This window comes from Lepidochelys olivacea, assembly GCF_965140295.1.
Source record: "Lepidochelys olivacea isolate rLepOli2 genome assembly, chromosome: 5".
Classification (NCBI taxonomy): Eukaryota; Metazoa; Chordata; order Testudines; family Cheloniidae; genus Lepidochelys; species Lepidochelys olivacea.
In genome coordinates, this window is record NC_140415.1 from 90,789,270 (window position 1) to 90,806,738 (window position 17,469).

Consider the following 17,469-nt stretch of genomic DNA (forward strand, 5'->3'; position numbering starts at 1 on the left):
TACCAGTGTTTTCTCATTTAAGGTTTGGGCTTAGATAATAGATATAAAGAAAACATGGTTAATTGGGCACCAGGTGCAGTAAATAATTGGTTTGTTTAGTTTATTATAAAGAAATGCATAGTTCAGTCATTAGAAAGAAATATAGCAAAATGAGATAAGAAGGAAACCTTGAGAAGGAAGAGGCCCAGGCATGAATCTTGTCTTAATCGAGCCAGGGGTCAGGATTCAGCTCTAAAATTCCTCACCTAGCTTTAGAGCCAAGGTCCAATAACCAGCAGTGGCATCACTTCCTTGTTATAATGTATAAAAAAAGCAAAGTTTTCTCAGGGTTCTTTCTTAGACCTTTTCCTTAACCCTCTGGAGTCACACTGTGATGGGAAGGTACCTCCCGGGCCTGACGCTGTTGTGAGTATTTTGGCCAGTACTTATAACTGTGTTGCTATTGGGTATAGAATATAGGTGTATATGATTATGTTTGTACATTAGGTGTAATTATCACCAAGTGGCTTTTGAATTCATAAATGATCTGGAAATGTGGGTAAACAGTGAGGTGGCAAAGTTTGCAGATGATACAAAACTACTCAAGATACTTAAGTGCAAAGCAGACTGCAAAGAGTTAAAAAAGGCTTCTAACTACCTGGATGACTGGGCAAGAAAATGACAGATGAAATTCAATGTTGATAAATGCAAAGTTATGCACATTGGAAAACATAATCCCAACTATACGTACAAAATGACGGGGTCTAAAGTAGCTGTTGCCACTCAAGAAAGAGATCTTGGAGTCATTGCGAATAGTTCTCTGAAAACATCCCCTCAATGTGCAGCTGCAGTCAAAAAAGCTAACAGAATGTTAGGAACCATTAGGAAAGTTACAGATAATAAGACAGTAAATATCATAATGATACTACATAAAGCCATGGCATGCCCACACCTTGAATACTGCATGCAATTCTGGTTGTCCCATCTCAAAAAGGATATATTAGAAATGAAAAAGGTACAGAGAAGGGCAACAAAAATGAATAGAAGTATGGAACAGTTTCCGTATGAGGAGAGATTAAAAAGACTGGGACTGTTCAGACTGGAAAAGAGACGACTAAGAGGGGAATATGGTTGAGGTCTATAAAATCATGAATGGTGTAGAGAAAGTGAATAGAGAAGTGTTGTTTACTCTTTCACACAATATAAACACCAGGGGTCAGCCAATGAAATTAATAGATAGAAGGTTTAACATAAACAAGAGGTAGTACTTTTTCACACAATTCACATCTAATCTGTGGAACTTGTTGCCATGGGATGCTGTGATGACGAAAAGTATAACTGGGTTCAAAAAAGAACTGGATAAGTTCATGGAAGATAGGTCCATCAATGACTACATGCCAAGATGGTCAGGAATGCAGCCCCATTCATGGGGAGACCCTAAAACTCTGACTACCAGAAGCTGGAAGTGGACGACAGGGGTGGATCACTCCTTGATTGCCCTGTTCTGAACACTCCCCCAGAAATTCTGGTATGGACCACTGTCCAAGACAGGATACTGAGCAAGATGGACCATGGTTTGATCCAGTATGACTGTACTTATGTGCTAATTATTTTCAGTCATACTAAGAGTTTTAACTAGCACTAAGAGGGTGTAATTAAACAAGGGAATATTGTAGCTGATTAACAGAAAAACATTTCTGACAGTGAGGTCTATCAGGCTGTGAAATAGCATCCCAAGGGCAGTGTTAGAAGCCCCATCACTTGTGACATTTAAAACCAGTCTGGACAAAATAGTAAAAGCATGTACAGTAGGGCACAATCCTGCATTAGCAGAGGGAGACTAGATGGCCTAATAGAAGGTATGTATAGAAAAGACCTATGATTCTATACAATAAACCATAATCTTAACCATATAAATATTCTTCAGTATTCTATTTCAATAAGAAGAATTAGGTCTTAGTTCCTTATTTTACTAAGATACCTGTACTGGATGCAAGCATTATGATAATACAATCAGGATAAGGCTGTAGAATCTGGACTGAATACCTGACATCACCTCACTCGCCTTCTCCCTCTAATATCGTGGGACCCCCATGGCTACAAAACCGCATGGAATACTTAATGCCACGCATCTAAGGACCTCCAGATGGCAGTGTTATACTTCTCTATCCCCAGTTAAATGTAATCGAGTTGCTGGCAGTAATACTGCAAACCTAGTTGCATAGTATATATGATCCTATGTACAACTAGTGCACTCTAGCACTTTCTGAAGTTTTTCTGTATTTTACAGTATTTCATAGGGCATCACTTAGCTGTCTAAGCATCTGATTTGCAATATCTGGACTCCCTAGAACTGCAGATTCAAACCCCGGGAGAGTCAGTTTAATCCTTCATTCATATAATTTAGATAGATATTTTGAGTACTCCATAGTTTAATGTGTGGGCTTTTATTGGATAAAACCTTAATATATGAGCTCCTGTCTGCTTAATATGGACACTAATGATTGTATGACATTTTTTGGAAATGGTCGTTCCAATGTCTTGCCACATTTTCGCCTCTCTGGACTGTCAGTGTGCTTTGTACCAGTAGTCCATTTAACTATTGCTTTTACCCCAGAGGCAGGTGTGTTTCAGTGGTAAAGCCGTGGGTATGAGGGTACAAAATCTATAGTCTTCACTTACCAGGTAGATCTCGATCTACCATAAGACTAGCCCCGTTGAAGTCACTGAGACCACTTACATGGATAAAGACTACACAAGGAATAAGTGCTGCAGGATTAGGCCCATAGTTTGGGATCCTTTGGTATGAAAGGAGTTATATAATCACAAATGCAAAATGTTTATTAATTTATTATTATTATTATTATTATATTTAACCAACTCAAATGCAGCACCTGATTTTTAGAAAGGTCCTGCTTTATATTCAGTTTTATATTTGTTATTGCTTAATTAATTAATATTTTGCACCAAGATGTTCGGCATTGTATAAGACAAATGGATAAGGACAACTCCTGCCACGGCAGCATAAAATCTAAAACTTTGATAAGGACATTTTGATTTACACAAGGTAACACAGTGAACCAGTGACACAGCTGGGATTTGAGCCCAGAAATCCTCTGCTCTAAACCATTAGCCCATAGAGCCTCCTGTTGTAGCAATCATGGGTTCCACACAATGCCAGACAGAGCCCTCCCTACCCATATGCAAAGTATGCAGCTGCGTAGGGCACCAGGAAATTTGGGGCACCACATTTCCTGGTGCCCTGCGCAGCTGCATGCTGCTCCAACCCCTGATCCGCCTCTTCCCCATGCCCCCTGCCCCTGCTCCGCCCCAGCCCTGCCTCTTTCCGCCCCTGCTCTGCCCCAGCCCCACCCCCACTCCTCTGAGGACTGCAGCAGGGCTGGGCCTGCACTCACTGGCTGCGGGATGTGCAGCGACTTGGCCCCCGCTGCGCCGCTGGTGAGTGCTAGGGGGCAGTTCCTCCCTACCCCCCAAGCCAGCTCCTCCCCACCCTCCGTGGACGCCTAGGGTCCCACACTCTGTGTAGGGCCCCACACTCCCCCCCCACAGGGGGGGGGGCTGCGTAGGGCCCTAGAATAGCTAGGGATGGCCCTGATGCCAGAAACACTTTTAGAGCCTCAAAGATTTGTGATAGGCATTTTTATTACTAAAGTAAGTATGATTGAAAGGCCATTATCTTGCTGAAATGTAAATCAAATTGTACCAGGTGCCACTAATATGTATTTAATTGACCTAGCCCCGTCACTGTGATAACTGCCTGCACGGTGATCTTTGTTCTATTATGTTCTAACATTATCTTCCCCTCAACCACAACCAAATTATAGATTCTAGTTTCACATGCATCTCAGTCAGGGATATAAAGTTCCTCTGATCAGTAATGCATCCTGTCCAAGCCAAGAGAGGTCCAATCTAATCTAGTTAGGACATGACACTCTGTGGTTTTCCTTTCATTCCACAACCCAACAGCATCAGGATAAGCTTTACAATTTAGCTGAATGCAAAACTAAATAAATAGGCAGTGGGGCAAGTGCTAGTCATAAACCTGGACCTGGTCCAGAGCTCACTCAAGTCAGTGACATCTATTGATTTCACTGCGCTTTGGATCAGGCCCTGGGCAGCGAGGAATTGTGAAACTTAAGCAACATTTGTAACCAGTTTCTTTGTTTTATTAATAATTTGTTTCAGGTACATTATTAGAACTTAAATTGATCAATACATTCATTAAACATCCCAACCTTCCTGATGGAAAAAAGGTGGTATTTTTGAGTTCTTTTGTAATTATACTGTATTTCATATCTTTCCAAAGAGGTTTATTTTCCATTGCTTTTGTTTTCCTTTTTGGTTGTGTGCAAAAAGAAGGTTGGCAAAATTTGCCCACTCATACTGAATATATTATTTGTGTAAGAATTAGATCAAATAGGAACCTTGGTGAAAGCTCTCCAAGCTATATATAAAAAGAAAAGGAGTACTTGTGGCACCTTAGAGACTAACAAATTTATTTGAGCATAAGCTTTCATGAGCTACAGCTCACTTGATAGGATGCATGCAGTGGAAAATACAGTGGGGAGATGCATCCGATGAAGTGAGCTGTAGCTCACGAAAGCTTATGCTCAAGTAAATTTGTTAGTCTCTAAGGTGCCACAAGTACTCCTTTTCTTTTTGCAGATACAGACTAACACGGCTGCTACTCTGAAACAATGTATAGTTCTTCCACAACAAAGAAGCTGATTCACGTCCAAAGCAGGGATTTTTTTGGCTATCAAACCTTGCATATTGCTTTGCTCAGAAGATGGGCTTATAGGACAGGCTGAATCATGTACATTTGATTGATGATGAATGGGATGGGAACTAGTTGGGATAAAATAGGAAATGACCTGAACCTTCACCCAGAATTTGAATGAATCGAGAACCAGCTTTTTTTGGTTACCTCCTCACTTCCCCTGCCATTTTCTCACACCTCTGATCTTCTTGGAAGTGAAAGCTAAAGAGCCAAAATATTATCGAATGTTCTCATGGTATTTCCACGGCAATAGCTCCATTTTTGTCTCAGTGGATGTGTATAAATTTCCTCTCAGATGAGGTTTCAAATTAAGGGGCCTCAACAATTTTTAGGAAGAGGTTCTATTAGTATTAGTTGTCTCATACTAGGACCTAAAGGCCCAATGTGCTAGGCATTGTATTATGCATAGTAAGAGATAAACCCTGCCCCAAAGAACTTACAGTCAAAATAGGCAAGACAGACACAGGATGGGAGAAAGGAAATATCCCCCTTGAGGCATAGAGAGATAAAGTGACTTGCCCAAGGTCACACAGGAAGTCTGTGGAAGATATGGGAATTGAACATAGGTCTCTTGATTCCCACGCTGTGCCTTAATCTTAAGACCATCTGTCATCTCAATATGTCTGTTTCCCAAACTAAATTGCTATTTGTTTCTGTTTTTCTTTTCTCTGTATCTCTCTCCCCTAATCTCTCCTCTGGTTTTATTGGTCTCAGCTCCTTTTGTCTGTTCTCAGCTCTCCCTCCCCATGTTGTTCCCTCTCCTTTCTTCTCCCCATGCCCAAGTGCTGTCTCCCTCTTAGCTCCCTTTCTTTGCATGTTCTCTGCCTTGTCCAATGAGTTGTGGTCTTTGTGCTCAACCAGCCTATTGTCAGTTTTACCTGCTCAGCTGGCCAGTGTGGGTTTACAAAAGAGCCTGCTGTATATTACTAAAAATCAGAACAATGATCTTTGTCTAAAAGACTGGATGCTGGGGAAGTTTTGAAAATGGAGATGTTTCTGGTTTTCAGGGACATCTGGCTATGGCAAGTGCCCCCGAACACCATTGTTGCTCTCCTTGTACATTCTCTATTTCCTCTTCCTAATGTTCCTCTTCTCTCACTTTGTGAGTATTACCTGCCCTCTATTCCCTATTGGTGTCTTCTCAAATGCAGGTATTAGCTGGCCTTTCTGTGACAACACTGGGGAGGATGTTGGTCCAAGCTGCTCTCTGCCCTCTGATAACCAGCTGCACAATAATTCTCTCTCTTCCTGTAGATTGTGTCAGGACGAGGTGGCGGGAGGAGAGCTCTGAAGTCATCTCTTTCTTGGAAGGAGGAAGAGAGTGTCACACTCACACGGTGACTCCCCCGATTCAGGGCTAGATTCTACCTAGTCTTTGTCTGCCAGTGAGGACTGAGAGGGAATAGCATAGGGCACCTTCCCTACCTTTTCACAATACACATAAGGACCAGGAAGAGCAGCCTATTCAGGGGATTGAACAGAATGCTCTCTGTTAGCTCCATCCCAACAAGGGATGCACAGTATCTGTAAAAGGGGAAGCGGATGGGGCCATTGCTCCATCACTCCCCTATGTTGACTGGCCTTGTAGCGGGGACATAGCAACACCACCCAAAGAGGTGTAGCAGCAGGTATGCTGCTCCTGTGTGCCTGGGACCGCCTGAGGCAAGATATCTCACAGTGTTTCCCCCTAAAGACATATTGCTTTACACTGCCCCATGTGCAGCTGTGGGCCTAAGAGGCACAACTGAGCCCCAGATTTGGAACTAGCCTTTTTTATAAACAAATGACACACATTTTATTCAGTTTTTTTCCCCTGCAGGGATACAAACTTATGCTACTGACATTCCTTATTGTTAAGATACACAGTCAAGGTGGCCTAGTCCTTCTGTGGGTATCCGCAAAGTATGGCAGTACACAACACCACACTCCTTTCATGTGGAATTGCCACTTGGACTTAAGGTAGTAGGAGAGTGGGAAGCAGGACTTGCTGTTCACATCACACAGAGTTCCTGCAGGCTAAGTACTGAAGCCCCCAATCAAAACTCAGTCCAGTCAGCTGGCTGCCAGGAAGAAGCGTCCTACCTGAGCAACAGTCAATCAGCAGGGAAGACTTTAAAGCTGCTCACTTCCCACAGTTTCATATCCAACTTTAAGCCCTGATTTCTGGCCTAACCAGACACAGAAAATCTTGGTAGAAAGCCTGTTCTTTCTAGTCCTGTTTTGCAGACACAAGAAGTTCAATAAAGGTTTGAAACAAGCATTTGAAATTCCGTGTTTTTCTTCAGACCTTTGTGTGAATTATGTACATGCACTAAGTGGCAAATAGCCCACACATGTGAACGGAGTGACCCAAATTATAGTCTCAGTTATACTGGTGTAAATCTGGGGTACTCCATTAACTTCAGGTGTCTCTGGATTTACACTAACATAACTGAGAATTGGATGCAACCCATTTCCTCTGATTTAATAATGTGAAGTATGGTTGCTTATTCACATCCTTCCTTTAACTTCAGCACCGTTGATCTGGACTTGGGCAAGCAGCCCTTTACTGAGTTCTCTTTGCTGCCGAGCGGGCTAATATTGCAAAGCAATCACGCTCCATAGATCCACAGAGTGGTGCTACTAGCATATTCTGGGTGTGTCACAGTAGGATGCAGATGTTTCTTCAGTCTGTTTAACTTAGCTGAACTATTGTCCAGGTGGCATTGTGACTAAGGACACCACTTTAAAAAAAACAAAACCAAAACCATTTAACACAAGCTTCTTTTGTAACCACTCAGTGCCTCTGAACAATAAGGGCTCATTTGTGGTTGTGTGTTTATGTATCTGTGCTTGGTTTTCTGTGTATCAAGATAGGTTTGTCAACTGAACTGGTTGTTTTGGTGTTGCTGTTTTTACATAAATTTTAGTGTTTTCCTGGAGACTGATGGCCTCTCTTTGGCCACTGAGCATGAACAGCACGGGCAATAGCAGGTCAAGCTTCCCCAGCCCCACGCTGTCTTGTCTTATGCAGTACTTCAAGCCTAACGCTTTAGGGACAAAAAAGTAGTTCAGTTTCTGTGCCCAGAAATCCTTGACCTTCCTGCTGATGCTGCCAACAAGGGATTGCCAAATGCAATGGTGACGTTTGTGGTGTGGATCAGAGAAGGAAAAAAACCCCCTTTCATAATTACCCTGTGAAAAACAGCTTCTCAATTTTGCCCAGTTTTAAATGTGTAGTCCAGTTTTAAAGGGATGGATTCTCATTTACACTGAGCCCATTTTACAAGTTACATTTACGCTCACTTCAAGGACTCTTTATAGAGCCTGATTAGTTCCTCTTCAGTCATAGATTTGTTGACTGTTATCATACCCTTGAACATTACTTAGCCAGCTACGGTTGCAAAAGTCAAGCTTTTTTAAACTTTCCTAATAAGTCAGTCCCTTCTGGCTTCAGTTGCTCTTCTCTGAACTCTCTCTGATTAGTCAACTCTGGTTCTTTGAGTGACATGCCAAGATGAAGAAAAAATTTTCATCTTCCCAAACATGGGTTACTGGAGCATTCTAAAATACAGTGATCAAATCTCGATCATGAACATGTAAGGCAGGATTCCAGACAGGATGGAATAGAGGTTTCAGCTGGTATGATCAATCCTATATGTAATTTCATGAGACTCCTGAATCTTAGTATTCCAACCATTGCTCTTCTAACACTCTTAGGTTTATAATGGTTAACAAACTGAAATATAACACTATAAAATATAAACGGAAGTGAATGTACAAAGTGGTGGAGCTGGTTGTGCCATTTCTGAGAATGAATTTAGGGAAAATAAGGTTTTTTTAACCATGTTACAAACATTCTTACTACCATTTTGATGAGAAGATATAATGTCTGCATGCTTGGACTCAAGGGTTTATAATCTGGAAAGACAATTGCCCTGGTGTCAGGGATGTGGTTTTCCTGACCCCATGAAAATTTCCCAAAATTTAGCTAAGTTATAAGACTCTGAGATATCTCAATTTGAATATTGACTTAGAGTTTGGCAGCTAAATTCTTCGAAGAGCCTGTCTGTACTGAGCATTGTCTAGTCCTAATGGCTTTTCTGTGTTGACTGGACTACACATGCACCAATCCCCCACAGCAATTGAGAATGCTCCATCCCTGGAAGGCAGAGGCTAAGCAGAATTTTCTTTGCAATTGCTCCTGTTGGTCTTGGGCCACTGTTGTGCAAAGCACCAGAACTGAGAGCTGGGAGACTGTCTCTCAGTGCTCCTTCTGCTAGAGGGCAGGCAGCCTGGAGGAGGAGGAGCAGTGTCACTGGAATGAGTCGAAAGAATAGTAAATATGGCAGGCGACCAGCTTGGCTTAATGGTGAAATCCTAGCGGATCTTAAACATAAAAAAGAAGCTTACAAGAAGTGGAAGGTGGGACATATGACCAGGGAAGAGTATAAAAATATTGCTCGGGCATGTAGGAATGATATCAGGAGGGCCAAATCGCACCTGGAGCTGCAGCTAGCAAGAGATGTCAAGAGTAACAAGACGGGTTTCTTCAGGTATGTTGGCAACAAGAAGAAAGCCAAGGAAAGTGTGGGCCCCTTACTGAATGAGGGAGGCAACCTAGTGACAGAGGATGTGGAAAAAGCTAATGTACTCAATGCTTTTTTTGCCTCTGTCTTCACTAACAAGGTCAGCTCCCAGACTGCTGCGCTGGGCATCACAAAATGGGGAAGAGATGGCCAGCCCTCTGTGGAGATAGAGGTGGTTAGGGACTATTTAGAAAAGCTGGACGTGCACAAGTCCATGGGGCCGGACGAGTTGCATCCGAGAGTGCTGAAGGAATTGGCAGCTGTGATTGCAGAGCCATTGGCCATTATCTTTGAAAACTCGTGGCGAACGGGGGAAGTCCCGGATGACTGGAAAAAGGCTAATGTAGTGCCAATCTTTAAAAAAGGGAAGAAGGAGGATCCTGGGAACTACAGGCCAGTCAGCCTCACCTCAGTCCCTGGAAAAATCATGGAGCAGGTCCTCAAAGAATCAATCCTGAAGCACTTGCATGAGAGGAAAGTGATCAGGAACAGCCAGCATGGATTCACCAAGGGAAGGTCATGCCTGACTAATCTAATCGCCTTTTATGATGAGATTACTGGTTCAGTGGATGAAGGGAAAGCAGTGGATGTATTGTTTCTTGACTTTAGCAAAGCTTTTGACACGGTCTCCCACAGTATTCTTGTCAGCAAGTTAAGGAAGTATGGGCTGGATGAATGCACTATAAGGTGGGTAGAAAGCTGGCTAGATTGTCGGGCTCAACGGGTAGTGATCAATGGCTCCATGTCTAGTTGGCAGCCGGTGTCAAGTGGAGTGCCCCAGGGGTCGGTCCTGGGGCCGGTTTTGTTCAATATCTTCATAAATGATCTGGAGGATGGTGTAGATTGCACTCTCAGCAAATTTGCGGATGATACTAAACTGGGAGGAGTGGTAGATACACTGGAGGGGAGGGATAGGATACAGAAGGACCTAGACAAATTGGAGGATTGGGCCAAAAGAAATCTGATGAGGTTCAATAAGGATAAGTGCAGGGTCCTGCACTTAGGACGGAAGAATCCAATGCACCGCTACAGACTAGGGGCCGAATGGCTAGGCAGCAGTTCTGCGGAAAAGGACCTAGGGGTGACAGTGGACGAGAAGCTGGATATGAGTCAACAGTGTGCCCTTGTTGCCAAGAAGGCCAATGGCATTTTGGGATGTATAAGTAGGGGCATAGCGAGCAGATCGAGGGACGTGATCGTTCCCCTCTATTCGACATTGGTGAGGCCTCATCTGGAGTACTGTGTCCAGTTTTGGGCCCCACACTAGAAGAAGGATGTGGATAAATTGGAGAGAGTCCAGCGAGGGGCAACAAAAATGATTAGAGGTCTGGAACACATGACTTATGAGGAGAGGCTGAGGGAGCTGGGATTGTTTAGTCTGCAGAAGAGAAGAATGAGGGGGGATTTGATAGCTGCTTTCAGCTACCTGAAAGGGGGTTCCAAAGAGGATGGCTCTAAACTGTTCTCAATGGTAGCAGATGACAAAACAAGGAGTAATGGTCTCAAGTTGCAGTGGGGGAGGTTTAGATTGGATATTAGGAAAAACTTTTTCACTAAGAGGGTGGTGAAACACTGGAATGCGTTACCTAGGGAGGTGGTAGAATCTCCTTCCTTAGAGGTTTTTAAGGTCAGGCTTGACAAAGCCCTGGCTGGGATGATTTAACTGGGAATTGGTCCTGCTTCGAGCAGGGGGTTGGACTAGATGACCTTCTGGGGTCCCTTCCAACCCTGATATTCTATGATTCTATGGAATGCAGAGGGGTGAAGGGGACAAACACCAGAGAGGAGGAGCAAAGGCATGAGCCATGGAGGGGGTGGGAGAGGGTGTTGCAGGAGCCAGAGAGCAGGGAAAAGCAAAGCAGGAGGGGGACAGAAGCAGAGGACTAGGTAGGATAGGAGCAGAGGGGGAGAATGCAGAGCTAGGAGGTTGAAGATAGATATGAGGAAAGGGAGTGGTGTGTGGATAGAACAGAGCGGGGACAAAGACAGGCTGTGGGCACAGGGGCAGAATGAACTATAACCATTACAGTACATGCCTCTCCAGAAACTGGAGTTGAACTTAGAAGTCTTGAGTCTCTACATTCCTCTGCGGTCAGCAAATAGCTGTGAACCCTATTGGCAAAGTGTGTCTTTCACCCCCCTCTAGTGGCTGGTCCATATAGAAGTTCACAACCTACTACTGCTACCAGTTATTCATTTAGTTCAAGTGGCAGAGGTCCGTGCTGTGGATCTGAAAGTCTGAACCCTGGTGATGAGCCAGGTTGGGGGGGTCAATATGGTTCCACATGACTGAATTTCTGTTTTCTCAGTTTGTGGCAAAAATAGTCTGTGATTGTGTAATGAAAGATGGTGTCATAATGCCTATGCACAAATGGGCTGAACTGAACGTGCACAGGAAGCCTTAATTCTTGCATTTCCTTGCCTTTGAGTGCTGGACTTTGCAATCTTAACCGTGTCTTTTTAACATAGGTGTTTGGATGGAATAGGTCATAGGCCTCATATGAAGAAAAAATACAAACAGGAGAAAAATCACATGCACCCAGTAGCATAAATCAACCAGGCCTCAGAGCTTCCTGCTCGGGGTTAAGATACAGTTCCTGCCTGTGATTTTTCTTTGATTGCTTGTATATTTTTCTTTCAGTTCTGGTTTACTTGAGGTACTTAAAAGTGAACTGCAAAGATTTTGCTGTAAGTTAATTACTTATACGATTCCAAGTGCAAAAAAGTATATGGCTGTTGTTTAAGTGCCAAGAGGGAGCTTGGCACTGACCAAGACACAGACACATGGGACCAACTTCTCTGCTGGCACCACTCTATTAACTTCAGAGAATAAGTCAAATAGCCAAATATATCCAACTTTTTTTCTTTTCCTGCTTGCCTTTTACAAATGGAATTTGGCATTGCTGTGAAGCTCTGAAACATTCTGGGGTGAGCCCTGCACAGTGGAGATGAGGAGTGCTGTGTGTAAATGTGCAAAGTAAAAAGTGATGAACAGGATGGAGTGTTCTATGGAAATGGTAATTAATTATTAATGATTCATTATTATTATTATTAGGGTCACCCTTAGGCCAAATGTCATGGATTACATTAAGTGCAGGATTTTAACTAAGGCACGCAGCACTGGAAAAGGACCTTATTCTGGCCTTTTAAAAATGCTCTTACCTTCCAATCCCTAATTCTCAGAGTATCTTTGAACCCATTCAGCAATTAGATTTTGTGATTAGTGAACTGCTACATTTATATTTGTGCCATTTCTGTTATTCATACAATGGCCTAAATTAGAGAGAGTCTGCATCCCTGGGGTGCATGACTTAGAACTCAGCATCCCCTTTCTGGGGGAAAAGGACCCCAGGGTCTCTCTTTCTCTCTCAGGTTTCTCTGAGGTCCCTGTCACTGTGGCACATGAGTGTGATAGGTACTTTTCTTTTGAAAACAGGATCCCAGGGAGTTTTAGACTGCCCGCCAAGACAAACCTTCCTGGGAAGGACAGGGGCAGAAATCAGTCAAGTAAATACTGTAGTTTAACGATTTGTCACAATTCGTTATTTTCTCTTGGAGTACATTAGCTGATTAAATATCAACACATTTCTATTGTAACGGAGTCTACATGTTCAGTGACCTTCTGTCAAGAAACAAGCAATCTAGATTATGTTCAGCACTCATCAGATAAAGAGAACTTGACTTGTTACGTGTCAGGCTAGATTCAGCTTTGATACTGCAGGGCAGTGTATACTGCACCTCTCTGTGTCTGCCTGGACCCTCTGTGCTCTGGGCGTGGAGGTGGGGGATGGAGGGTTAACCACATGAAAAGGCAGGTGGTACTGCTATCACCAGCCTTTCTGCAAAGTTTCCTTCTGGGACAGGGGAAGCAGGTTTGAGTTTCAAAGGGAGCTCCATAGGCACCTGCTAGTGGAGGATGAGGGATACACTGATTTAAGAGATCTTCTGATCATACACTTGTCCAGGTCAATGTCATTTACTCTTGGCATAGGGAGAAGTGGATCCTGCCCCAAGGAGCTTAGAGGCTAAACAAACAGATATCATTCTCACCCATAATGCACTGGGTAACCTGACTATAGACTCATCCCACATTGATGCAGGATTTCTTTTTAGAAGAATATATGGGGAAACAATTCTTGGTTAAAACTGATAGGCTTTGTAGAAGAATTGGGTTTTGAGAATGTATGCCTGGCATACTGGTAGGGAGTTCAGTGCATGAAGAGTGGCATAGGAAAAGAGACTAAGACAAGAGCAGGAGAAGTGCTCTGAAGGGCAGTTAGGGTGAAGGGCTCGTTATAGTGAAGAATGAATGCAGAGGAAGATGCAATCAGCAGCAGGGTTGTGTAGAGTTTTGTGTAGCATAGAGTTTTGTGTAGTGTAAATAAATATGTTCTTCTGGTCACTGGACTCTCACCACCTCATTGCCAGGATTTGTGTGTGGGTTCTTTCAGTGTTTGTCAGTTGCTATACTTCATTAATGACCCTTAAGGGACTAACATTAACACCTGTTTGTGCTTATTTCCTTGCGCTGTTTGGTCTCCCAGCTGGTACAATTACAATATACCCAGTGTGTTGTGCGTTTGTCAGTAGTGAATTCTTTGCCAATTAAATACCATTCATACTGCTTAGATTTGGCTGGCATTTCATAGCCCTGCAGAATATATGTTCTAAATCAAAATCAGTCAAATCTTAAATCATCAAGGTTACCAGTAAAGCACTAAAACCACTGAAAACTTGAGTATTGTCCTTTGGCTTAAAGTTTATTTTGTAATACTAGCTGGTAGAGTGTAAGACAAATAGCATCTTAAACAAAATCTGAAGGAAAGTTTAAGGATGAATTTGGTAGGTCCATGCATAGGAGAGAATGTCCTCAAGTGAGACAGAGGGTTTTATTTTATGACAAAGGGAAAATGAATAATCAAGGCCATAGTTATTGAAGCATAGGTGGTTATTGACTGATGTACTGAAATGGCAACTAAGCTAATACATAAAACAGTGCTTCTAGCTTCCATGTTGGGTAAAGCTGTCTGTTCCAAATATGCATATAAAATAAAGACTCAAATGTTATTCTTAATTAATCTGATTGAAGTTTGTTTTTTTGTCCATCTCAAACCCACTTTGAGAAATAACCCTTAATATTCCTGGCCTAAAATACAGCATCATTTAGCTGTAGGGAAAGGTGTGGCCTATGGGTCTGAACACAAGCCTGGAATACAAGAACTTTTGATTTCTAATCCACCTTCAGAAATGAATTCCCTCTGTAGCCTTGGGCAGCTATTTTAGAGAGGTGTTAAAAGGACTATTTAGTTAACATTTGTGGAGCACTCTGCAAATGCAGCCATTAATGGCCACTGTCTTGTTTTGTGTGTGTTTTTCTTGTGCAACTTCAAATCTAAGATTTCAAGGGCAGGGAACGTGTCTTATTCCATGTTTGTGAAGCACCATGTAAATTGATGGTACTATGTAAATGATTTTTAGTGAGACTAACAAAACAAAAAGCACTGTATTCGTGACAAATATTATTACAAATTTGTCAGTGCAGATAGAAGAGTTACAGATATTCATGTTTGTGAATTTCTTGTCCAACAGCCAAAGGCCTAAAAGATGAGCTAAAAGAATACCTCTTGTAATTATTGCAGCAGTTGCACTTCACAATCAGTTATTACTTCAGTTGCTGTACTCTGGATAGCAAAAGTTAAGAACGTGTAACCAAATGGACATGCAATCACATGCTTTCAGTTCAGATGATGTTTGGGCTTCAGCCTCTGACTAACAGTGGATTGATGACAGAAATGATGTCTGGTGAAGCATTTATCTCTTTATCCCACACACGCAAAAATCCAAAAGTGAAATCTTACCGGACTAAACCAAACTCTAAGCAAAGAGAAGACATCCTGGAGTCTTGAAAATACTGTATGCCTACACCAAGGCTCTTAACTCTCTCTCTCTCTCTCTCTCTCTCTCTCTCTCTGTGTGTGTGTGTGTGTGTGTGTAAAAATGTCAGTGCCTTCAGGATGTGAGCTACTTGTTAGTTGAATAACCCAGACTGTTTAAGAGACACATACTGAGTCCTATTTACTCAGGCATAAGGGGCTCATATCCTCACTTAATGCTGCATAAACTGACTCTTAAACTGTCCCACCAAACCTGTAACCATGTCTTAGTGGGTCATAACTGAGAATGCCAAATTCAGGATGAACTGCTGAGAAATAGGGCAAACACCACCCAAAACTGGTGGTTATTCTTTTATAAGATATACCAAACCAGCCACAAAATTAAACTCCTGTTTCACCACATTGGCTATCAAGAAAACATAAAGGGAGTTTCCTCAGGCATTCCAGTTCTTAGATCACCACCAAAAACACTGTATTCAAAGATGAGTGGTTCTTTACAACCAATCTCATCAAATAATAGTTTCTTCTGATGCCAAAGGACCAGCCGCACACCCAGGTCAATATATAACTTAGATCTTACCCAAAAATCATGCTGGTGCCAATCCTTTAATATCTAAAATGTAAAGGTTTATTCATAAAAAGAAAGAAAGAAAGAAAGAAAGAAAGAAAGAAAGAAAGAAAGAAAGAAAGAAAGAAAGAAAGAAAGAAAGAAAGAAAGAAAGAAAGAAAGTTGGGAGTTAAAATTGGTTAAAGGAATCAATTAGATATAGGAATGCCAAAGTTCTTGGTTTAAGCTTGAAGCAGTGATGGAATAAACTGCTGGCTTAAGTCAAGTCTCTGGAGTACATCCACAGCTTGGATGGGTCATTCAGTCCATTGTTCAGAGCTTCAGTTTGTAGCAAAGTTCCTCCAGAGGTAAGAAGCAGGATTGAAGACAAAATGGAGGTCGTTTTATAGCTTTTGCCATGTGGAGGGCATCCCATTGTTCTTACTGTGGAAAATTAGAGCAACAAGATGGAGTTTGGAGTCACATGGGCAAGTCCCATGCCCATGCATTACGCCTAGTCAGAGCAGGACATTCCATTAAGTGTAGATGGGCATCTCCCATGGTCCATTGTCAGTTAAATGTTCTTTTGATGGGCCACTCAATTTTAATAGTCCCTCCAAGATGTGCTGGCTAATTACTTTGTGGGTGGTACCCCGGGAGCAAACATTTGAAATCCAACTATAGAGCCAATACTCATAACCTCACATACAAAAAAGATAGACACATACAGATAGCATAATCATAACCAGCAAATCATAACCTTTCCACAGACACCTCACTTAACAACCTTTGTACAATATTTGTTGCAAATATATAACAGTGATTGCAACAATGATCTATACGGTCCTATTTTAATCAGATTATGTCACAGCTCATATCCTCACTTAATGCTGCATAAACTGACTCTTAAGCTGCCCACCAAACCTAAGGAATACTCAGTCTGGTAAGGAAAGGGGTCAGAGAGTAACTGGGGTTAAATGCAAGGCAATCTGTGAGGTTAGAAAAAAAGTGTATTTTAGTGGTGTGTATGTGTGTGTATGGTGGGGTAGGAGGAAGCTCACTAGAGAAGTTGTGTCCTTTCCCTAGTTGCCATGGTGGAGAGGGATCTTTGGTGCAAGGGGACCCAGATTTCACCTTTGGGTGATAGATCCATTGTACATGCAACATCATCCCCCAATATCCAGGTGAGCTGGAGTCAAGTACTACACCCTGGGCAGGATCAGGCGATATATGTATATATTACATTATCCATACTGGTGGAAGGTTTATAAGTAGGCTATGGGTAGATTTTTGTGGCTGTAGAATTTGGCTGGGCTGCATATCTCCCAGGGGCTCCACACCACAAATGAACTTAGGGCTAAGGACTGGTCCCGAAGTCTTGTCAGTCTGATCTCAGAATCTGTCCCAGGCTTTTATGATTTTTATAAAAAGAAACCCCTTCTTTCATCAAGTGTGAAACCAGTTTTCTTTTTTGTAAGGTTACATGTAGGAATAAGCCCACAATGTCTGCCTCTATACATGTGCTAAGACCTGTGCATGCACTTGCAATTGCATGATGCCTGGCAGGAGTCAATTCTGTGCATCCTGTTGATAATGTGTGTGCGGATTTTAGAATGGTTGGAGTGTGCACATAAAAGTTTACATCTACCAAGAGTGGATACATGAATGTATACATGCAAT

The 17,469-nt window shown here is 42.4% G+C and overlaps 1 long non-coding RNA gene across 1 annotated transcript in view; it reads left to right on the forward strand.

Annotated features, from left to right (window-relative positions):
- The first annotated feature begins 302 nt into the window (after window positions 1-302).
- Window positions 303-17,469, forward strand: part of LOC311521216 — an 83,161-nt gene continuing 65,994 nt past the window's right edge. Inside the window, exon 1 of the long non-coding RNA XR_014711824.1 lies at window positions 303-405. This is a non-coding gene — a long non-coding RNA (uncharacterized lncRNA). The remainder of the gene's footprint in view (window positions 406-17,469) is intronic.